Source organism: Salvelinus sp. IW2-2015, linkage group LG4q.1:29 (assembly GCF_002910315.2).
Source record: "Salvelinus sp. IW2-2015 linkage group LG4q.1:29, ASM291031v2, whole genome shotgun sequence".
NCBI classification, from domain to species: domain Eukaryota; kingdom Metazoa; phylum Chordata; class Actinopteri; order Salmoniformes; family Salmonidae; genus Salvelinus; species Salvelinus sp. IW2-2015.
This window is the reverse complement of record NC_036842.1, coordinates 17,913,703-17,938,978: the sequence shown is the minus strand read 5'-3', so window position 1 is coordinate 17,938,978 and position 25,276 is coordinate 17,913,703. Positions and strand designations below refer to the sequence as shown.

The following is a 25,276-nucleotide window of genomic DNA, read 5'->3' as shown; positions in this document are numbered from 1 at the left end:
TTTGGCCTGAATGCCAAGTGTCACGCCTGGAGGAAACCTGGCACCATCCTTACGGTGGCAGCATCATGCTGTGGTGATGTTTTTCAGTGGCAGGGACTAGGAGACAAGTCAATAATGAGGGAAAGATGAACAGAGCAAAGTACAGAGAGATTCTTGATGAAAACCTGCTCCAGAGCGCTCAGGACCTCAGACTGGGGCGAAGGTTCACCTTCCAACAGGAAGCACAAAGCACACAGCCAAGACAATGCTGGAGTGGCTTCGCGACAAGTCTCTGAATATCCTTGAGTGGTGCAGCCAGAGCCCAGACTTGAACCCGATCGAACATCTCTGGAGAGACCTGAAAATAGCTGTACAGTGACGCACCCGATCCGACCTGACAGAGATTGAGAAGATCTGCAGAGAAGAATGGGAGAAACTTCCCAAATACAGGTGTGCCAAGCTTGTAGCGTCATACCCAAGAAGACTTGAGGCTGTAATCGCTGCCCAAGGTGCTTCAACAAAGTACTGAGTAAAGGTTCTGAATACTTATATGTAAATGTGATATTAAAGTTTTTTATTTTGAATACATTTGCAAACATTTCTAAAAAACTGTTTTTGCTTTGTCATTATGTGGTATTGTGTGTAGATTGATGAGGTGGAAAAAACTATTTAATTAATTTTAGAATAAGGCTGTAACGTAACAAAATGTGGAAAAAGTCAAGGGGTCTGAATACTTTCCGAATTCACAGTATATCGTCAGATGAGTTAAAAGTTGTAGTTAGCTACAATAGAACCGTCAATATTATTGTATCTCTACAATGCCAACTATATCTTCAACAACATTGAAAATACTTTACTATCTCTGCTCATCATATCATGTCATTAAATTGTTGTAAAAAATTATCTTCAGCCCAAAATATTAACCAGGGAGTTATTCCCTCCACTCCCCCACTCTGCCCTCACCCACTCCCTGCCCAGGGATGAGTAACAAAGGGCTCAATGGTGTCACCCATCCCCTCCAATCCCTCTCCCCTCTACCTCCCCCTTCTCTGGCTGGCTGGCTGACCCCCTGACTGACAGGCCAAGTGCTTGGGCTCGGGGGCAGTTAGTGTAGCGGTGTGGGCTGACCGGAGGGAGCAAGGCGGTTACACTGAGGCCAAGCCGAAAAGCGGTTGGGCAGTTTCGCCAGCTGCTGGGGGAGCCTTGCCTGTTGCCGGCCAGTGAAACCTGCCAGATGGAGGCATTTCAAAACAATGAGAGATGTTTGCTTTGGTTAAAGCTAGGGGTTTCTGGCGCATATATGCTACTATGCTAACTTACAGTAGATGGTGATAGAATCTGTTATGATCATTATCTGGCTAGTTATACTGACTGACTGCTAGACCATTAAGATTTGAGCAGTGATAGTTTTTGGTTGTACACTGGTTTAGCAAGTCCAGCTACTTAGGAAGGTAGTGTCCTTAAGCTAAGATCCTCTGTCCTAAGTTAACCCCCTCCCAGCCTAAGTTTAAAAAAACTTCCCACCCTTACCCTAGGTCACCTCTCTTAACAAACAACAGCAGCTGTTTCAGACAAATCAAGGTCTGAATGCTGTTTGTGAGCCTCCCCATGTCACCCCAACAACTCTTTGATATATTCACTCCAATGCTGCAAAAATAACTAGAGCCCATCATATATTTAATGTAAGTGTTGTTTCTCCTTCCTCCTTTCAGCAGTGTCTATGTGACCAAAGCACAACATACGGCTATGAGCCCCAGTCATCTTTCTAGCCTTTCTCTCGCCGTGAAGGCCAAACGCCTCAGACAGCAACATGCTGAACAGGCTGAGTATCCCGGGACCACTAGAGTGACCATTAGGGCTCGGGGTAACCAAGCCAGGGTAATGAGGCGTGTGATTGGTGCCCTCCCTCCCGCACAAGGCCAGCCATTCGAGGACATGATTGATCATMACAGGCACACAATCGAGACCTGGTGTCAGAGGGGTGGCATAGGCGCACCGAGTCATGTGGCAGGGGTGAGCAGTGGTGGAAATACTACCCAATTGTCATACTTGAGTAAAAGTAAAGATACCTTAATAGAAAATGACTCAAGTAAAAGTGAAAATCACCCAGTAAAATACTACTTGAGTAAAAGTCAAAAAGTATTTGATTTTAAATATACTTAAGTATCAAAAGTAAAATGTAAACGCTAAAATACACTTAAGTATCAAAAGTACAAGTATAAATTGTTTCAAATTCCTTGTATTAAGCAAATATTTTTAATTTACGGATAGCCAGGGACACTACAAAAAAAGCATTTGTGTTTCGTGAGTCTGTGAGTCCGCCAGATCAGAGGCAGTAGGGATTACGAAGGATGTTCTCTTGATTAGTGCGTGAATTGGACCATTTTCCTGTCATGCTAAGCATTAAAAAATGTAACGAGTACTTTTGGATGTCCGGGAAAATGTATGGAGTAAGAAGTACATACTTTTCTTAAGGAATGTAGTGAAATAAAAGTAAAAATAGAATATAAATAGTAAATTAAAGTACAGAGACCCCAAAAAACTACTTAAGTAGTACTTTAAAGTATTTTTACTTAAATACTTTACACCACTGGGGGTGAGCTCCCCCAAACTCAGCAGTTATATGTATGCAAACCCTGTGTGTGCACACATATTCAAATACACTAATATGCTTGAGAGGACACACTTGTAAATATGTGTGGATGGACACACACATGGGCAGAGAACACATAAGCTTGCAAATGCAAAGACAAAAATTCTTCCATATTCCATACTCAAACAGTCACTGGCCTACACATACACAAACTGACACAAACAAGCACAACATCCTTCCTTCCAATTTAGTTGCACTGACTTGACATTTATACTGAGTTTTAAGTGACTTCCTGATGGGCACATTTCTCCTCAGAAGTTCTGCCTCTGTAGGTAAGTGATACTGTGACATTACAAAACACAATTTCTTGGCTAAAAAGTGCCAACCTGGCAACATGGAGAGAAGCCAATATTCTTCCATGGGGGAAGCAGGCTACATGGCAATACATTACAGTGTTTCCCTAGAGAGTGTTGCAGCTGTGAAATGGACTAGCTTTTCCACAGATGATTCACTCTACCCCTCAATAGTCTGACTTCAGGCATTTAGTGGCACCGTGTGTGTGGACCCGGCTGCCAATATAGCCCAGTTAAGCTGACTCCGCAAAATACAGTTGCTGCATCTGAAAATGTTTTTGCTCCTATTTAGAGCTAAACTTGGGCTGTTTCTGCTGATACCAGCAAGTTTATTTATTCTCTCGAGCTGCTTCTGTAAACTTGACCTTAGGAGCTCTTGTGGTAATAGTAATCATTGCAAAGTCAAGAACAGAAATGTGGTCTTATGTTAAAGGAAACCTCCACCCAAAAGCTATCTTTTGGTATTTGTTTCAATGGTCCATTGTTGATATAGGCCCAAAATGTTTTGCATGTCAGCAGTCAAGTTTTGGGTCTATATCAACAGTGAATTAATGAAACAAATTCTCTCTCCGTGAAGGCCAAACGCCTCCAACAGCAACAGGCTCAACAGGCTGAGTGTCCCGGGACCACTAGAGTGACCACTAGGGCTCCGGGTAACCAAGCCAAGGTAATGAGGCGTGTGATTGGTGCCCTCCCTCCCGCACAAGGCCAGCCATTGGAGGACATGATTGATCATGACAGGCACACAATCGAGACCTGGTGTCAGAGGGGTGGCATAGGCGCACCGAGTCATGTGGCGGGGGTGAGCAGTGATGGAAATACTACCCAATTGTCATACTTGAGTAAAAGTAAAGATACCTTAAAGGAAAATGACTCAAGTAAAAGTGAAAATCACCCAGTAAAATACTACTTGGTCCCGTGTGGCTCAGTTGGTAGAGCATGGCGCTTGCAACGCCAGGGTTGTGGGTTCATTCCCCACGGGGGGACCAGGATGAATATGTATGAACTTTCCAATTTGTAAGTCGCTCTGGATAAGAGCGTCTGCTAAATGACTTAAATGTAATGTACTTGAGTAAAAGTCTAAAAGTACTTGGTTTTAAATATACTTAAGTATCAAAAGTACAAGTATACATCGTTTCAAATTCCTTATATTAAGCAAATATTTTTTATTTACGGATAGCCAGGGACACACTCCAACACTCAGACATAATTTACAAACAAAGCATTTGTGTTTCAATTTTTGTGTAGTGTTTGTGCCTTCCCAAGTGCAGTTGGCTGAATGTGACATTTTCCCCACCACTTACACTTTGTTATTATGTATTGCTTTATATATCAAGTTTGAGTGAGCCATAAATTCAGAATAGCTCCGCAATCAATATTACCATGGCGTAATAAGCCGGTTGCATATGCAAAGAAGTTCACTGCTTGGTATTGACAGGGAGAGAGAGGAAGATTTACGGAATGTATAAAACTTTTCTCCCCGCTCAAATTAATCATGCAAGCAACATTTAGCAACACACATACATTAGTGCGAGAAGAAATGAGAAATCATCATATTTCATATTTACCTTTCAATACTTGCAAGTCATCGTTACAGATTGTTAAACTGATTTGTGGTGAGTGCGCCATGCTTGAGCAGTTATATTTTTACATCGTATTCCATCCTGACAGGCCAGACGTAGGCCTAGAGGTAAAATAAACCTTCACAATGCTGCAGTTTGAAGAGTGGTATTCAAAATGTGAATAAACCAAACGTACTACCTGTATTTAACTTCGGTTTTTTGGTGGGGGGGTGGGGGGTGCACACATGCTTGATTTATATAATTGTTTTATTTGTATTTGTTTTGGAATTAATTTGCTTCCATGAAAACATATGTCATCATGTACAATTCTTCATGTAAATTCTGAGATAGACTTGTAAGACATACTGTACCTCAAGGGAGACATTTCTCATGACAAGTGGGTTCCTCTGCTAGAGAGTTACAGATCCAAAAGACATATTATTATCTGTTTTAACTCCACATATCAATCCATTCACATTGCTGATACAATAGGAACCCGACATGTTACAATTGGCCCTAGGAGGGTTGTTTTAATGGGACACTGTGTTCTTATAATAAGACAAACTCATCCAAATACACTCTGGCTTTTGGGGTTGCTTCAATCCAAGTACATCCAAAACCAACTCTCCAAACCCAATTGGCTCAACAGTACTTGAGGGTGATACAGAGGACTGATCTGTTTGGGAAACATCACACACCAAACACTGAGATGGAAGATGAGAGAGTCTTTGAGAGACTCTCATGCTTTCAGAAGACGGGCGTGTGTCATGTCTCCATATCGCCCATGTATCCCCCGACAGTCAGCCAGGCCAGACCTCTAGACTTTGAGGGCAGGCGTATGTAGGGGTGTAAACGCTGGAGCCTTTGGTGGAGGACCATTAAAACCTGATTGCGGGCGCTCTCTCAAGTGGGTCCCAGGTGCATTAACACTTTACCAATCTCCTGTAATGATACTCCCCAGTGCACAGAGTGGTGGAATAAGAGCATCATCCTTTTAAGGTGGCCCCTTTAATGAAATCATGTCTGGGGCCTTATGTGGGGGGCTAAGACCAAGACCAAGGAAGCCGCTGGCACTGTTTTCTACTTTTACAACAGAAAAGTATAGAGTGGTCCAACATTACAGTATATGTAATCTTACAGAGATACAGAGTAGATAATAGCTATACTGTACACACTGCACAAAGACTATTAAAACATCACTATTAAAAAGCTCATTTCATTTCAGGATTATTATGAAAACTAAAACCGTCATTATTATTCTTATTATTGTTGTTGTTGTTGCTATCATAGATGTTTTTGTTATTACATTGTTGCAATCATCATCAGCTGCATAATTCAGCAGGCTACACAGTAGTCCTGATTTCTGCTTATTTTCTTCTAACAGAGAGGAATTGCAGACAGAGACCTTGTTCCGGATATGGCCCTCTGATGAGCAGTGTCAGGCATAGGGCATGGTTTTATCCTACAGGTGACTAGTGCTTCAATCTAACTTGAAGTGTGACCCCACAGCAGGCCTATTGTAAAAATAATTGAATAAAAACAAAAAACACATTCAGGTATCTAAAAGTCAGGCAGAGAAAAAGAGAAGGTAAACAGTAATGCATGAAGGTTCTTCTCTGTTGTTGTGTTGTTTTCCTATGAGCTCCTTTGAGGCAGAAATTGTTTTCGGATACTAGTTACAGTATATGGCTCCTTCCAGATTTACTGCCGTTTCTTCTTAATCTCCATAAAGACATTAGACTGACTTGTTGACCGGGGATTAGTGCGGAACACAAAAACTCGTCTGGAGCGATAAAAACAAGCGCGTTTATCCTATAGAAAAAGTATATACAGTAAGAAAAGCTATATTTACAGCCAGACTTCTTAGAGGGTGGATGGTTCATGGGTGAAGAGATGAGATGATAGATCGATAATGACCTTGGATGAATGGGGAGGCTTATGATATTATGTGATGTTTTTGAAGTTTATAATTGCCCTGTAAGGAATAGCCTAATGAATTAAGTAATTAAGTAATTGGCTTAGACCCACTGGTGAGTAAGCATGCTGCACGGCTGAAATCAAAGCTGTAGGACAACGTCACCACTATGTCAGACTAAACTATTGCAGCGAGTTTTAGAGAGAGAGGGAGGAATTAGAGATAGAAAGAAAGAAAGAAAGAAAGAAAGAAAGAAAGAAAGAAAGAAAGAAAGAAAGAAAGAAAGAAAGAAAGAAAGAAAGACAAAGAATCTCCAAATTATTCACATTTGTAAAACATTTTATTAAATTCTGAAACTGTCATCACACAAGTTTTAGTGATTGTAAAAAAGTTTCCATGAAACAAAGCTTTTGTCATTATTGAAATTAGTTAGAATTGCTATTCTATTAGGCTTGAATAAGAAATATCCTATTAGGCTAGAATAAAAATACAATTTTCAACAATCCTTCAGAAATGCTGTGGAACTCCTAAAAAAATGTATGTAGGCCTGTACGCTATTACAATCAGATTCAAACGAAACGCCCTTGTCAAAAATCTGTATGGAAATGTCAGAATTTGCTAACTAGTGTTGGATTACCATTGGCGTCCTCTTCAGGGCATAATAAGGAGAATAGATGCTGGTAGCCCGCCACAGATAGCATGAACAGTCTAAATAAAAACACAACGGCAAAATGGAACTAGCCAACCGTAAACATGTCCTCCCCCACGAATGATGCATGCATGCTGACGCTTTACCACATTTCAGTTAATTACTATAGCTCCCGCCTTACATTTTGTACATGCCGGAACTCTTTGGCAAGACGTATCATTCACCCAAGTTCCGTTAAAATTGGCACAGTGCTGTCTGAGACTGAGATATCGCGTGTGACTAACGTACAAACAAACTGAAGGAGACAGTTCCATAGTCCCCTCCCGTTTTCATCGTGGGGGACAAACAATGACGCTCCATCCACTTGTCTTTGTTGGTCTATTCTTGGCCGAACAAAAGACGGGCACGAGAATAAAAACGCATGACAACAATGTCCCGACGAATCGCCCATTACCCTATTGTGTACGATGAAAGATGGACACGTGTACCTCTAAATGGATAAGGAGGGAAGGGAGGAGGAGAGGAGGTTTGAAGACAGTGGAGTGGAGGTGGGGGGGTTACACGCAACACACGCCTCCGGCCTCGCGCACATACAGAAACTCCCCTTTTCAGCACCGTGGACAGGGCATAGTCCTCCACGCGCCACACCCGGCATCTCGACTCCAGCTGTTACTTTTGTTACGTTAAAAACGAACACTCGTCCCATCCTGGGGTCAGCTGACGCTGGTATGGTCAGGCATTATCCCCACCCACTCTCTCTATCTCCTCTCGACCAACACACGGAATCAAACAGCAAGTTGCTGCATTCTCAAAGTTTCCTTGCAGGGTGACCGACGCAGAGAGACCAGGTCGACAGGCGTACTTTAGCCTCTTACAACCACGTTATTTTTGTGACTCTCAAAGGATAAAGAAATAGGATCATGCGTTTTTGTTTTAATTTTTTCCTAATAATCACTTATCATTAGCCTAAGCTCAGCAGGCGCGCATCTTGCTTTCCTTTCCTCTGTATAGGCCTATCTCAACCTCCGATTGATTGTATGTTCATCTGAGCTGAAAAGCATCACTGCTCAGAATGTTGCTTGAACATCCTGGATCAAGTTGTCAAAATCCCGTGAATTTCTCCCGATACAGTGCAGGTCAAGGTAAGAAGCCGGCGTTCTTGTTTGTTTGGAGTCATTTGCACTTCTAATCGAGATTTTAAATTAACTTTATATGGAAATGTAGCCAGCCTACCATCGAGTCTATTTGACGCCGTTTAGTCCCCTGTAATCTGTTAATGGCTCATAATTAGCTATGAAATATCTAGCTATACAGCAAATCAGCACAGCGGGGGCTCCGCCTGCAGCTCAAAGTTTTACCGACAGGATCCAAACATGCATGAAATAGCCCATTGTATCTCACAACACACCCTATCATCATCAGTTAAACTTCTGAAATAAGAGTTTGACATATCACCATTATATGCTGAAAGAAGAGTTACAGTGAGCTGTGCTTTCCATTTCAAGACGGGAGAAGTTGTGAAAAGAGAAAAATTGATAGGCTACACATCGAATGGAATGTATTTCATCATATTGGCGAATAGGGCGAATAGCACTTAAATGTGTGTCCAGTTTAATACAATTTAACAGGGTATTCATACTGTTTCGAGGTGGGACATTAAAGCTTTAATTTATGTTTCCCTGCGTGCGGGAGACGTTATGAATACGTAATGAGCTGCATTGTTGGAAATCATAAGAACAGATGTTATGCGTGTGCTGTTATTTCACACCATCTCTCTTGGCTGTCACGAGACCACCAGAGCGCTTTTGCACCAACCACTTGTGTACGCAACAAGGCGACAGCTCGGCTGCACACAGGCCGCCCCCCGCCCTCCCTAGTCAACAGCCTGTGCAGAATGCTTAACAAGTGTCAGGTTCCCTTCGACAGGTGCGGCACCTGAGGTCTGGCATAACTTTGTTTATTTGAACACACTGTAAACCATGTAGACCAGTAGGCATGTGGTTTGTGAATTATTCCATTACATCTAGGCCTTTAGGCTACTCATTATGTGAGGTGTTATTAATATAGCCTTCTCATCCCAGGCACAAATTATTGTTCGAAAATGTGCAGCATCTTTGTAGCAATGGTAGTCTTACTTCATTTTTGTAAATTATGAATCTAATAAAGTATTTCCATGCCACAAGATATATTGTGTTGCCTTACGTATCGGGGAAAGGAATAAGGCTTGTAATTGGGCTATTCCATGGCCAAATCAAAAACCAATAGATTAGCAATGGTTTTAGAAATAAAAGCAATAACGATCTCTTTACTAAACCACTAGCCCATGTCCGCCTCTTTCTCACGGATCACTTTTCTGTTTTGTTGATCATAGAGCATTTCTCATCTTACCCCATTACTGTCTCCTCGCCCCTCAAAAGGGAGCGATCAATAGCACATAAAAATATAGCTGAAATGTAAGAGGGAGCACTGAAGCATCCCACACCTTTCACCAAAATGTATTTCATATACTCAGAAAATACTGGCAAATGGGGCATTGATTTTAGATTCATCAGGGGTCCACGCAGCCATGGCACTACTCGTGATTTCCCAAGGCGCCCTTTTGCGCCTGAGATCAGTGTCGATAAAATTCATCGTGGTGTTGCCTCGATCAACATGTTATTGAACGGCCAATCTCTCCCCTAAGTAAACAGTTGTCTTTGTGAAGTCAGCATAGGCTATAGTTCTACAATATGCTGTGTGTGTGCGCGCGCACGCGTGTGTCAATCGCGCGCCAGGTTTATACGTTCTCGTTACGTGATGGAAATTGTAGATTTGGTTTTATTACGAATGTAGTGTTATCTACCGTGACCCCAATACAACGTCAAGTTAAGGAGATGTTCTCTTTTGCTTTTGAGTTAATAAGATACCATGAGTGCGATGGTTGATATAATATGTGAAACATCCAAAATATCCAATATAAATTAGTCCATGTAATTAAATCATACCTGTCAAATATAACAGTAACGTTGGTAAAGGAATATTTGTCATCTGATCCAGATGTTTCAAACGAAAAGTGTTAATTTCATCAAGCTATTTATTATTAAATGGGATCCTATTATGTTCCTATGTAGGCTAATGGTTCTTGTGACATATGCCTCCTAGTATTCGATCTTTCTTTTTTTTGTGTAAATAGGGGTCACCTCACGTCGTTCTATTATTGTGCATTTTAGAAAAGGTAAAAAACGAATTAAACATATTTAAAACTATACTATACTGTAATAAGTACCTAGGCCTATGTTATGGTGGAATGTTTTACAAATATTAGAGTTGCATTCTGCCTTGTCAACTGCACATCAACCACAGAAATCCAACAATCAAGGCCAAAATAAATTGTACAATAGCTACCTATATAAAATGATGTACAGGCCTATTTGAATCTTCGATAGCAGGCCCTGTGTTGCGTATCCATAACATAAACTGTCCATTACAGGCAAATATTTGGAATGTCACTTTATTTAACTTAACTTTAACTTATTTAACTTAATGAATTTTCGAACTCAACCGTTTCAGGACTTAATTAATAAATAAAAAAATATGTGCCAGGTTCCATTTTCGTTTGCGTTTGATTATTTGTGTAGCTTCGGCTATATTATGGCCGGGATTCGATTTGAAATAGGCCTACACACTGTTTTAGAGAAACGTGCGTGCAAAGTTCCATTTAAAAACACTTAGGCTACTTTTCGTACTGTGAAAATGTATTTTCATAAGATCATGCAAAATCTGTTAGTGTAAATGAACCAGCTAAAGGTCAAATAGGAGCTTCTTGCAATAAAATGGCATTTAATAGCATAGCCTATGCATCAACTAAACACAAATGGCCAAAACCATAGTCAAATGTTATCTTGTTCCATTTTTCCTCCCTCCGAAGAGCACTTGGTACCCGCACCGTTTCCAAGTTTCTGATCGTTGATGATAATCTATCTCCCTGCTTTAACAGGCCAGTCGCTAGGGTAACCACGCGTCGTAATCCTGCGCAGTGCACATCACACTGGGATACAGCAAACTCAAGCGTATGCAGTCACACCGTGCGTGGAATTGTGGTATTCTTCTCTTGATATACTGCATAATATGGCGTTGTGAGTGATAGGTGCGCAGCTAGAACACAGCAATACAGTCGTTTTTCGTTATCGTGTGAGGAGAACATGAGCAATGGATGGACATAATGAACAGAACTCTCCAAATGGAGCACCGAATAACACGGAGATGCTGTTTGCCTTGCTGGCCCAGAGCGAGGAATTACGTAAAGGTATACAACAGGGCAACGCATGATTCAATTTGTGTTTTAATCTAATTTGATATTGATTAGGCACATTACAATGGTCAGATATTTAATCAGTACTTTGTTGTCGCTGTTTATACTTGTCAGAATAAGGGATGTTGTTTTATTTCATTCCAACACCTTCGTGTATCTCATACTGTATGAAGAACACAATCTAACTTTGTTCGAATAGTCTCCTCTTTTGTATTTCTGAACATTTTTATAATAAAATGAAATGCTTATATTTCCTACATGGATATGTTACAAATGAACGCTTATCTTGCATGCATAATTCGCTCATACACTATCAGTTTTAGACTAGTCCGAGGTTAGCCGAAACAGTGGACACTAACCTTTTCAGTTTTTTCCACTTTTCGCTCCTGTCCCCTGTATTACAATGGGTTATGGCTAAATCTGTATGGCGAAGGATTAAGGCTAAAGACGGCGAATCTACGAAATAACATATGTCTTATCTGTTTGCTCCAAAGCAATTTTTTACACTTTTATGCCGTTTTAATCTTGTCGCAATTTTTCCATTCATTGCATAATGAGGGTTAAGGATTTAGTAAACTGTTTAAAAATACACATTGTAGACATTATTGTCTTAAATGTTGAAAGATAAGTGTGAATTCTTTATTTAGGATGGTGTGGGTTGTAACAACTATGTAACAACCTGCCCTAAATGGGACAAACGTATTTGTTTTAACGAGGTTTCTATCAATATTACTGCAATTTCTAGGGATTGAATTGGCTTTCATGGGCGTATATCTATACTGGTAATATTTTTATAAGGTGATCAAATCGCTGGATTGTGGCGTGAGACTAGACCGTTGTATTCTAGTTTTACAGAACCTATTGAATTAATAATGAGTTTGATGCACCTGTTGGTGACGTGGCTCCCTCGCGGTTGTGCGTTGCTTGCTCTTGGTCCCAGAAAACAATGTTCCATACATTTTTCATAAATTGCCCACAAATTAACAATAGGAATGCGATTCCATAGACGAATGAAACGTGGTTCGACTTGAATAAATCAAAGTGCTAACATTTCAAGCCTCATTTAAGTTMCCAGTGATGCATCTCACTCGATACGTGTTTGTTGATAGTTTGATAATAAGTTGCAATGAAAAGTTATTTGTTTGCTGAAAGATGGCCATTTTGTTTTCGTGTATCGTCTTGATGAAGACATGCTTAAAAGTTGGCCATGCGGGTATGTTTGAGTGGATTATTCCTAAAAGTTCAATGGCCTGCAAATTGTCACATTATGTCTATTGATGTTCAGTTAATTATATGAATTAGAGCAAATCCTGAACTTGATGAAGACATTGGCTTACTATTATCTGTAAACTGTACGTCGGAACGATTGGGTATCAGAGGGATATTGTCAAATGTCATGTGTAAATTAGTCAAAATACAATTATGCAAATTTGGCCATATGGACGGTCGGGTTCATCATCCCAACACCGAAACCATTTCTAGTAGCCTAATGTGCACGGTATCATCAGCATATCTAAATTGTCAATAAACTCATGTTAACACACAACGTGTAGCAATTAGGTATGTGACTGAAGCTACATTTGATGACATCGAAACACATTTCACCTCATCCACTCAAGTGTGCACTTTCAGCGTAATTTCATGCGTTATAGTGGGAAAGGCTTGGATGGTGTTTTGACAATTTGAATGCAGGAACATTGGCAACATATTCAATGTCCGAACCTTCGATCAAATGTTGCTGTGGTCTCGTTTACATGGATGAAACCCTCCTTGCCCACTCTGCGAAGCGGGCCTGCTTCTGCATGATTTGGAAACCAGATGTAAAGTAAAACCTCAAACTGCGTTGATTGGGCGTCTGAGCTTGGGCATGGGGATTGGCTGTGTCGATACAGAAGGCTTGTTTTTTCTTCCCTTTTTATTATTAAATGGGAAACAATGGACCAGTGTTTTAAAGAGAGAGGGACCCATGCGCCTGTTGTACCCACTGGGCACAGACGTAAATTCAACGTCTATTCCACTTTAGTGCCACGTACATTTTATTGAAATAAGGTGGAAACAACGTTGATGCAACCAGTGTGTGCCCAGTGGGTAACCTCAAACACGAGGATAGGATAGCCCATGCATGGTTGCAGGAACGAGAGAAGAGATACATACATACATACATACATACTGTGTATGTTGAATCAGTAAGGGAAACGGTGAGAGAGGGAAAGGCTTAGAGAGAGAGTTTTTCGGTATCCACTGTTGTTTATAGATGGTCTGGGGGACTTGGATCAGTTGGTTACCATGCAAAGTAAGTGTTTTAATTAATGGAATGCGCTTTTTCGAGGAGTGATAGTAGAAGGGGGCTTTTTTATAGGCCTATGTCTTCTTCATTCATTCCGCAGATCAAACGTCATGGTTTCAGCATGATAACTCAATCAGTCAACAGTCAATATGTGTTGGCTGTGGTCTTTGTAATATTTTATGCTATTAGTTGGATTTTCGCAGTTCTTTTGTATTGCATCTGGCACCCACACTTGGAAAATGTTAACGGATGTTGCCAGGTTTCGATAATCATACAAAAAAACAGGCCTTTACTCGAATTTATGGGTTGTGAAAAAAATGACGATAGTGATGATGACGACGACAATGATGAAGATGATGATGATGGTGCTGACAAACGAATGAATGGCTGTAATATATAGGCAGCAGTGTATTTACATCTGAGACTATTGAAATAATTATGTCCCTACATTTATTGATAGAGTCCACAACACCTTAGTCAACTTAATGGAAAACTCCACACAAAACTATATTTGTTTCATTTGTTCATTGTTGATAGTCCCAAAATGTTTTACTTGTCAGAAATCAAGTTTAAAAGGTATATAACTTTCAAAATACAGAAATACAGCCCATGCAAAATGCATCATACTGGCTGTAATTCTGTATTTTGAAAGTTATATATCTAGTCAACTTGATTGCTGACAAGCAAAACATTTCGGGACTATATCAACAATGGACTAATGAAACAAATACCAAATATCGTTTTTGTGTTTAATTTTCCTTTAAAAGCACTCTTCGAAATCTGCTTTTTGGTGATGGTTTCAACTATGCTTTTCATTCAACCAGATTTGTTTATTAGGCCTACAACTTTTTAATTGCATTATAGCAATTCTCAATTACATGGTAATCAATATACATCGATGAAAAAAAAAAAATACAATATTCTAGATACTAGCTCAGTGACAAAATGGTCTCATATTTGCCCTGAAATAGACTGCCTTTGGTGTTTTTCCATTGATTTCTATTTACTCATCACTTTCGATGCGAATTTCTATATCTGAGGTTTTAGTAGTATCAACTGAAAAACAAATGGCATAAATATATGATTCATGTATAAATAATATACCTATTTATAATATGCAGAATATGAAGTATGATTTATCACAATTTTTTATATAATTTGTATCGAATTAGTGTCCTTATTTAGATATTATCCCAAATAAGCCTATTCTAAATCAAATGCAATAACAAATGTCTACATTTGACAATTGTATGAATTGCTATTTTGTGTCGTAAAACAATTTGATCACAGTATAATTTGTCTCGGTGTAACATGATTTCTTAAGCAGTGTTTAAATTCAAGACGGCTTCATGGTTTTCCTGTCTTCTACAGAAATTCCTGTATGCGCTGGCTGTAATCAACACATCGTGGACCGCTTCATCCTCAAAGTGCTGGACCGCCATTGGCACAGCAAGTGCCTGAAATGCAGCGACTGCCAATCCCAACTAGCGGACAAGTGCTTCAGCCGAGGAGATAGCGTTTACTGCAAAGAAGACTTTTTTAAGTGAGTGCAAGAAATAGGCCGTCCCATGAAATACATATTATTTTATGAACGACAAATTATTGAAAATATTGCTGGTGTGTAGYTAGCCTAATAGTTAATTGAAAACAAGCCAAACTATTTTATAGATTCACAGGTTATGAACGTGATTAAACTCTTGTCAATTTATTGATGATAACCTTCTTATTTCCAAAAAGGAGATTTGGGACCAAATGCGCCGCGTGTCAGCAAGGTATTCCTCCAACGCAGGTGGTGAGAAGGGCACAGGATTTCGTATACCACCTGCACTGCTTCGCGTGCATCGTGTGCAAGAGGCAGCTCGCGACAGGTGACGAGTACTACCTGATGGAGGACAGCAGGCTCGTGTGCAAGGCTGACTACGAGACCGCCAAACAGCGAGGTGAGAGATCGCTGTATCTAAGCAGTGATCTAAGGCACTGCATCTCAGTGCAAGAGGCGTCACTACAGTGCCTGGTTCGAATTCAGGCTGTATCACATCCGGCCGTGATTGGGAGTCCCATAGGGTGGCGCACAATTGGCCCAGCGTCGTCCAGGTTTGGCCGGGGTAGGCCGTCATTGTAAATAATAATTTGTTCTTAACTGACTTGCCTAGTTAAATCAAGGTTAAATAAAATGAAATAAATACCTTATCACACCGATTTAGGGTCCCCAAGATCAGAGTTCCTAGATTCTAACGCCTAATTACGCATGCATCAACAGTCGTTGATATTTTAGCGATATCCAAGAATGTGGAAATCCTACAAGGCCCACATCTTCATTTCATTCTGTCTGCTAAACTACAACGTTAAAAGGGAGTATGCCTATAATATGTTATCAATCACCGCATCACCCAATACGTTATGTATTGTTTGGAGCTGTGAACTTGATCTCCAAGACTATGAGGTCACCCATAAACACTTGACCCATCTGCGCTAGTTGCGTCGTAGCCCGCGTCCCAATAGATAGCAATAGCCTATGTATAGATAGGCCTAAAGCCTGTCCAATTGCATTGAAGAGAGAKAACGTAGTTCATTTTGTTTTATTTTATTAGCAGACCGACAGTGACTAAGAAGATTAAATTCAGCCTCATCGGCACAACATATTAGTTTTGTTTCAAGGGTGTTAAAAGCGCTGGTTACCATGTTTTGTTAAAGTAACTCATAGGCTACCCTAAAGCCTCGGATTAAAATAACTTATTTTATGTAAATGCATATTTATTGAATGAAAAATGAATTACAACTGACCTCTCACAGAAGCTCTGTATAAACAAAAAGACATCCACGCTGGGTATTTTCTTTGTGAATAGTTAATGTATTAGTCAAGTGTTATCTGCCCCATCTGTTTGTCGGAATTTACTGCCTGTATCTCAGCCCAGCATGCGCGAATTGAATGTGAGACTGTGTTGTGTATCTACTGCTGATTTACACATTGAGTTAACGTGAGTTTTCATAGACAAACACACGTTTATTTTGTTAATGAAAGGGCGCCATTACTTGGGCATTGGAGGATGGTCTCGCATTTTTTTTTGTCTGTATACTATTTATTTGCTTATGAGTTAGCATATATTTGGGATCAATTACGCACATAATAACAAATCATCAAATGTACGAGTAATCCGACTCATTAATAGTTTAATTACAACCTCTAACTCGCAAAGGATGCTGAATAATCTAATTAAAATAATTCAATCATTTGTTTAATAAGCATTGCACTGTAAATTATGTTTCCAGATATATATTTCTTTATATATACATTTTTTGGGCACGCAAAAAGCTATTTTTAACAGGCTTACAATTTTCGGTGGATCTAACTGAATATCTATCAATATTTAGATACAGCTTTGAATCGAATATTAGGCCTATTAGCATAAAGTATTGGGGTGCATTTTTGTTTACGTTATGGCTTACATTGTGTGTCTTGTATTTTCTTTTTAGAAGCTGACTCAACAGCGAAAAGGCCACGAACGACCATCACCGCGAAACAGCTCGAGACCCTGAAAAACGCTTACAACAACTCTCCCAAACCGGCCCGCCACGTACGAGAACAGCTATCGTCAGAAACTGGCCTAGATATGCGGGTTGTTCAGGTAACTATCCATTCCCCTCCATTATAGACCATTTCATTAGCGTCCTTATTGTATTATTATCTAAGGTCATGCATGGGTTTCCTTTTGAAATAGTGCTTGAAATGGCTTCCCAGGTACAGAAGAGTTGGGGTTTGATGGTTAGAATTTACAGTGAGATGGAGTAAAAAAAAAAGTCTACACACTTGAAAGTCAGAATGGTAAGAGGGAGCTCGTTAACAACGCTGAGAGCCTCGCATATTGTCTGTGAAAGAGCCCTACTGTGGATGACTATGGTCAATTAGTCATTCTGTATATATCGTTTTATTTGCAAGGACACTTAAAGTAGGTAGGAAGCCACTATGCTTCATTATTCACTGATGGGGAAATGGGGGTGAAGAGGGTTCACTTTGGCTCCATATCATTAATGAATATAGACCTTTCCTAAATATGGGGTAGAAAGTAGAACATTTTTAACTGTTTTAATTCAATTATGCTTTGCATGATGTAGATTTAAACAAATATGTGCTTACATTGAATGGTTTGTCAATCATAACTGTCTCTTAAAAATAAAAATACAAATGTTTCCAATTTTATCACACAAATTTACAGCTACAACTTAGAACGTGGACAACGTGAGATTTAAATAATTAACATCAACTCCAGGTATTAAATCCCAGTGAGAGGGTAACACGCATGGTAACTTGTCTGCTCTCAGGGTTAAGGACAACTTATAGCTGTCATGAAGTTAATTAAGCGTGTGATAAATCTTGTACAGGCCATGGTGATCCCGAGATTAGTGTTCTGTCCCACTGTTTCAATCTSCCACTTGCGTTAAAGAAGACATGGCCCAGTCCCCAGACAAGTCCTTGAAAATTATTTTGTTTTAATTTTAATGTACCTMACCACTTAAAAGCATAGCAGGTGCACTGAAGAAAGAATAGAGAAAAATGATGTCTGGGGTGGTTAGGAATGCCATTTTGCATGTCCTACAATAGGCTATGAATGAAACATTCAGTTCAAAAGATAAAACATTTGATAATGTTATAAAACGGACTACTTGTGTCCTCTGCAAATGTAACAGTACATTATAGATTTCTCATTTTAAGAAATCAGTTTCACTTTACTCATAATTCCACCGTGCTTCTACACCTGCATTGCTTGCTGTTTGGGGTTTTAGGCTGGGTTTCTGTACAGCACTTTGAGATATCAGCTGATGTAAGCAGGGCTATATAAATACAATTTTATTTTATTTTATTGTAGGAAAAGGCTTCTACTTAGAAAAAATATGATATTTATTGGAGGAGCTGCCTTCAACAGGAAATTCCCAACTCCCAATTGTATACCTAAAATAAATTGACCAAAACATATGTACCTAACCATACAACACCTCTGTCCTCCAGGTCTGGTTCAGAACAGGCGAGCAAAAGAGAAGAGGCTGAAGAAGAATGCAGGCAGACAGAGGTGGGACAGTACTTCCGCAACATGAAGAGGTCCGAGGCAGTTCCAAATCAGACAAGGACAGTATCCAGGAGGAGGGCATGGACAGCGACGCTGAGGTCTCCTTTACAGGTAGGATGAGAAAACAAACAGACAGACATATCTGAGATGATGTATTCACAATAATCAAATTAAAGGGAATGGGATACAGAGGGCGCCTTTAAGTTCCTGTTTGAGGAATTATGAGAGATGATTAAAAAAATTGTTATTATCACAATTATAATACCAACTCTTTTTATATGATTTATTAGCCCTGAAGTGCATAGTGGAAATGGACATAGCCACATTTGTAAACCACACATTTTGGTTTATACCCACTCAAATGTGAACGAAACCCAATAATTACATGAGGGAAATCTTAATAAATCTAATTTTATATGAATGACCAGAATCAAACTAATAATATCAGCACTATATTCATAAGGCTTCTATAATGCCACACCCTGAACCAAGTGTCCTCCATTTTGTTCCAGACGAGCCACCCATGTCGGAGCTCAGTCACTCCAATGGCATCTACAGCGGCCTGAGCGAGTCGTCTCCAGCAATGGGGGCAGCCACGGCCCCTTCCCCCTGGAGCATGGAGTCGTCCCCTCTCAGGACCAGTACCGTGACACCGCTCCAGCAGCCCCTACGGCCTACCCCAGTCCCCAGGTTCGCTTCAGGCACTGCCCAGGCCACCAGCCCCCCATCTCCAGCCTGGTCTACCCTGACTCCGGCCTGTCCATCATGACCCAAGGCGGGGCCCCGGGGCTGAACCCAGGCATGAGAGGAGTGTTGGGGGGCACTAACGGCCCCAGCTCGGATCTGTCCACTGGCAGCAGTGGGGGCTACCCAGACTTCCCAGCGAGTCCAGCTTCCTGGTTGGATGAAGTGGACCACGGACAGTTTTGATGAGCTGGGTTGATTGGTCAACGTGGTCTAAGGACTCAAAGGTGTTTTTTCTGTGTCTTCTCCTGCGGGTGTCAAAAACTGGAAAGAGACAGTCACGCAAGACCTGTGAAACAGATAGATCGGGTCAGATGGTTGCTGTCTTTCACCCTCCTTGGATCACTCTCTCTCTGTCAATGAACTGTCAATTAATATTTTACATTTCTCCTGATCTGAGTGGACTGAAAGGAAAATATGAATGGTAGCACTTGGAACTCACACACCATTCCTTAAAGATAACAAGACTGAGAAAAATGGAGTACTGGCCTGTTCTGAATGATCATTTAGCTACTGACGAAGTGTTGATATGTTGCTCAAATATCGTCAAGAGTAGGTTCTGAAAGGAAAGCACCTCACTTCTACAATCTGAACTTTTAACGGTCAGACAGACATACTCGATCTCTCAGCCTGAAGTCTTCACAGCACTCATCAAACAGCCCTCCACCATTGAACTATGTGTACAGCGACTTTCCACCATCATGCTTTTGATCCCTATGGTGTCATCAATATTACACCAGAGGAAGCTCACAGATACACACAATTTCCAGCTGTGATATCGTTGTGACAACTTAGAAAATTCAGACTTTTGCCCTATTCGATTTTAATAGACTCCAATGCTTTCCACCTTATTCTTCTCTCTGTTTAAAAAAAATAAGTGTACTGATGCAGGTTTTGGTTCAAGTCAGAGTTTTTATGTGTCTGGTTGTTGCCAAATGTCTATGTATATTATGGTTTATCATTGTGGAGAATTTATTTTTATACAACCCCTTCGACAACATGAATACCACAGATATTAGGACTTTGTACATTGACGGCTATGGATCTAGACAAGTTGTAGATGTCGCCTCCCACCGATAACTAGAGGTCCAGTTACTTCTATGCATTTGTGTGTTCTCAGATGTATCTTGTTTGTTTCATTCTATTGAAATTACCTGGGCATGCTGAAACCCAGGCTGGTGTACGTGTTTGTTTATGTGGAAGATGTTTTATGTCTTATTTATTCTCTCTGATGATGATTAAGTGATACAGGTCTTTAATAAATTTGTCAGCTAAATCCAAACTGACCACTGACTCTTGTATCAGATCTTAATTATGTTGACTATGGACTTTGTCTTGGCTTCTCTTCTATTTATCAAGGCTCAGGCTAAAACCCAGATGCAGACACAGAAGGCAGATAGTACGAGTCTCAGAGTTTACAACAGTACAAGGGGCAGGCAAAAGGTAAGTCAAGGCAGGCAAAGAGCCGTAATACAAATCAGAGTCAGGCAGGTACAGGACGGCAGGCAGGATCAGGGTCAGGACAGGCAGAAAGTTCAGAACTGGGACGACTAGGAAAAACTAAAACTAGAACACAGGAAACACGGGAACATGCTGGTAGGATTCGATGAACTGGCAACAGACAAACAGAAAACACAGGTATAAATACACAGGAGATAATGGGGACAAATGGGAGACACCTGGTGGGGGGTGGAGACAAGCACAAGACAGGTGAAACAGATCAGGGTGTGACGTTAGACATAACAAAAAATGTAGTTTTTCTATACAGTATATACACATCTTAATTCCTCAAAACACTGACAGAAGCTAGGGTAATTGGGGTGGTGGCTAATCTTCGATATCATCCCTAATTTTCCTGAAGTATTAATCACATTGATCTTACATCAGAATACAGATAACGTAGGGGAACCGGAGCAATCCAGAGACATGGTTAAATCTGCAGATTGGCCGTCTGGCTAATTACCAAAGCTGTATCAAGAGTTCAACGGCTCTTTAGTGCAGAAATTTGATGCAGACTGAGAGTCAACATGTCGATTTGGAGATAACCGTGCCTTGTTTGCCCAAATGCCCCTACGGGATAGAAATCTTCAATCCATTAGCTTATGAGGGATCGAATGCCTCTTGTGAATTTCCTAATTTGTTTACTTATTCAAAGTCAGGTTCAATTAAATAGATTAAACAGTGTGTAGTGTGTGCATGCGTGTGTGCGTGCGTGTGTGCTTGGAGCGCGCATGTGTGTGTGTGTGTGCTCGGACTGTGTAAGTGACCGTCAATGTCTTTCAATTTTTTCTACCAGTGACAGAAAGACTTGCATTGCAGTTTCATCTGGGAATAGCATCACAGACGGTACATTTAAACAATCCTCACTCTGACAAAGACCATCAATCTGCACATTCTTTATAGATGGATCCTTTCACCATCTTCCAGCAATATGCAGTTCCAACAGGAACTACGGTACTGACAATGCAAATGAACAGGCATAATTGGAAAAATCTGGATTCTATAGAACCAGGAGACCTGACTATGAACAACTCTGGACTTTAGTTAACTATAGCTTTATAACCTAAAAAATCCTAAATATTTGTGAAAAAAAAAAAAAAACATCTCCACAAACTCCGCAAAAACAGAGGTTTGTCTAAAAGACACACCTCCCTAGTCTTACAAAAAGTATCTACCTATGGCAACAAAGCAACATGAGGATCCACCCCACCCTCACCCTGATATGAGAGTAGAATACCAAGACCACTGATTAACAATAGGCGCTGTGTTTGAATAACTGTGGATTGTCAGATTTAACCCAAGCACTTACTATAATTACTCTAACAACAAAAACAAATCCAGGTGTTGGAAGATTGATGCTTTTAGAAACACTGGCTGAAGAAAGTTTCTCAGACTGTGAATTGTGCGTGTTTTGACAGACACATACCAAGTTCCAAAATAAAAATGGCCTTATAATATAATTTTTTCACACAGGTATTTTAGATTTTTGATACAGGTCCGTAACTTTTTCATTTTAGGGTTGGACTGCTGGCTCTTGTTCTCAGGTTGCCAGAACAAGGACATAACACTTCGACTTAAAATCGAATCCTTCCACCTGAGTGGCGGCTGTCAGTATTGCTGTACTAAGGCGACAGGTGCGTAACCCTATCCCAGGGTGCCCTGCAAAGTCAGTGCGGGTGAGAGTGAAGTGTCAAAGGCAGCACTAATCTCCCTCGATCCCTGCCATGGTCAGTTTACTGGGCAGTTTCCATTTGGGCTGAGCCAGGAGGATTTGTCAATGAGACAGAGGAACACAACACATCAGGAAGTCTGAAGCCTCCACAACAGACTCTCTAAATCCTACCAGCTTCCTGGTTTAACATGTCGCAGCCCCTTCCCTTCCCTCCCCTCCCTCGACAGGTGTGAGGAACCCTGAGAGAGAAAAAAGGTGCGATCAGGATGACCTCAGGATGAACTCTTAATGTAAACAACTGAGATTATCCCCTCCACTCTTTCAGATTAACTTGAGTTTCCCCAGTGGCTTTGTATGTATAAGTGATTGTGGAGGTTTGAATGTAGCTGGGTAGTTTTAAGTGGATGGAGGAAATGGTGAGAAAGGAATTAGACAAATGTGTGTTATCTTTTGAGGACAGTGAATGTGTGATGATATCAGGTGTACGTTGTAAGTAATTAGGGTATAATCATTAATTGTACGGTTCAAGGCCTCGATGTGTATGTGTCTGTGTTCCATGTTTGACATGACAGGTGACTGGCACATATTCTTCAGCAGACAATAGCTGGATCCTGTAGACCACTTCCCAGGAGGTCTAAATTGCTGTTGGCAGTAGGAGCCTGTGATTGAAGGCTACTCAACCAGATATGCGACAGATAAGAACAATCAGGTGTGTGAACACATTCTCTAGCTGTGTATAGCCGTTTTCCATGTTGCCTGTCAGACATTTTGTTTTTTTATATTTTGTTATTTTCTATTTTGTTTGCTTGCTTTTTGTGTTATTGCTCTGTCTGTCTGCATTGATTAGTGTTGCTTGTCATATGTTGTTCTTTATGTGCTTATTGTCTGTCTGTATGTCATTTTAAGTGTTTTTAATAACCTGCCCAAGGACCGCGGATGAAAATTTGTCGTGTCGGCTGGCTAAAATCGGCAACAGAAATGCTGATTAATGTGCACTGTCTCTGTAAAAATAAACGTAATAAAGTAGAGTAAAGATATATAATCCACAATGCAGATATGCACAAATAAATAAAAATTGACAATGTAAAAAACCTAAATTAAATACAACTGACATCCACACACTTATATAGTAATTCTTAATTTCACCCCCAATTTTTTTTGACAAGATATTCAGTAGCAAAAATGTCAGTCACAGTCAGTGGTTTTAGGATATAATGTCAGTTTGACTTTGATGTCAGCTGTTTCTTGGCTGTTACATTGTTTTTTTGCTATAGGCTGTTGCACTTTAGCCTACTGTTATATTGGACTGTTGCTTTAGGCTCTTGTATTTTTCTGTTGCTATAATAGGTTGTTGCATTATACTGTTGATTCAGGCTGTTGCATTGAGCTATCCCTGCCATAGGCAGCTTGAGGCCTGGCTGCTAGCTTTCTCCTCTCTCTCCTTCCCTCCACGCCCCCAGCGAGAAGCCACCTCGTGTCAGATGGCTGGGAGTAAATCAGGCCTGACAGTAACACCTCCCCTGGGCCCCACACGTCACAACAACAATTCAGGCCTAATGGAGCAGCTCTGGGGTGGGTGGGAGTGTGCACCGTAAGGGGGAGGGCCACCAGCCAGTCATGTTGCATTGGGTAGGGAGGAGGAAGGTTGGAGGGAGAGGGGGAGGAAGGAAAGGGAGGAGGTGATGAGGGGCTCAGAGGATTACCCCAGGCGCTGATATAACTAAACAATCAATTAACCCAAAATAGGATCCTGTGGTGTGGTAGTGGTGTCTCTGTGGTCCTGTAGCAGCACAGATGCAGTGGTTTAGTGGTTGGTTGAGGAGGGGGAGACTGCTGAGATAGGTTATGGTGCTGTGCCGGCGTATGGTAGAGGTGTAATCACAGGCTTCAAGGATATACTGAATATCTCTTTCAAATACTAGTTTCAATGTATCACATACTGTATGGGGGATTCGCTCCAGGTGGATCACTAACAAAGAACCAATCACACAACGTCTATCAGAGACAGACAGGTCGTGTGGCTAATGAGGTGAGCCCTTCCCTCTTCATAATGCGCAACTCACCCGTCCTCTGGTCATTCTCGCCTCTCTTCCTTGCGGAAGAATCACTACGGCTCCTGAAGCTGCCGAACGTAGGACCTCTCTCTGCTCCTGACAATAGTGTTGAGTACTGACCAAAAGGAAAGTTTTGCTTAGAGTAGAAGTTGTTTTCTACCTCTCAGTCTCCTGTGGTAGCTAGCTTCACACGGCTAGCTTTCGAGACTTTGTTAGCCCATGCTGCAAGGCTTAAGCTAACTTGGCTAGCTCGCTGGAAAGCAAGCAAACCACATTCCTAGCTTTTCTTGTTTAGTTTAACCTGTGTTCACTCGTTTGTGTTAACTAGACAGACTGGTATAGCCTTACGGCTCCACAGTTGTGGGAGATACTAACCAGAAGTCGAACCCTGCCCCCACACGGTTCCCTTCGGCTAGCTAAATGTTCCACCTGGAAAGGTAAATTTGCAAGCTCTCCTCTCTCATTTAGTTCAGCACACGTTCTCTTGTGTTGTGTTGACTAGACTGACCGACTGCCCTAGATTCACAGCTCGACGGTCGAAAAAAACTATTTTGTTAGTTGAGAGACCAAGAAAGCACGCTCTTTCTCCGGCTAGCTTTGTGCTTACTAGCTAG

General features: G+C 40.9%; 1 pseudogene; it reads left to right on the top strand.

Moving 5' to 3' along the window:
* Positions 1-8,201: 8,201 nt before the first annotated feature.
* Positions 8,202-20,730, top strand: LOC111961587 (LIM/homeobox protein Lhx3-like; annotated as a pseudogene).
* Positions 20,731-25,276: the final 4,546 nt, after the last annotated feature.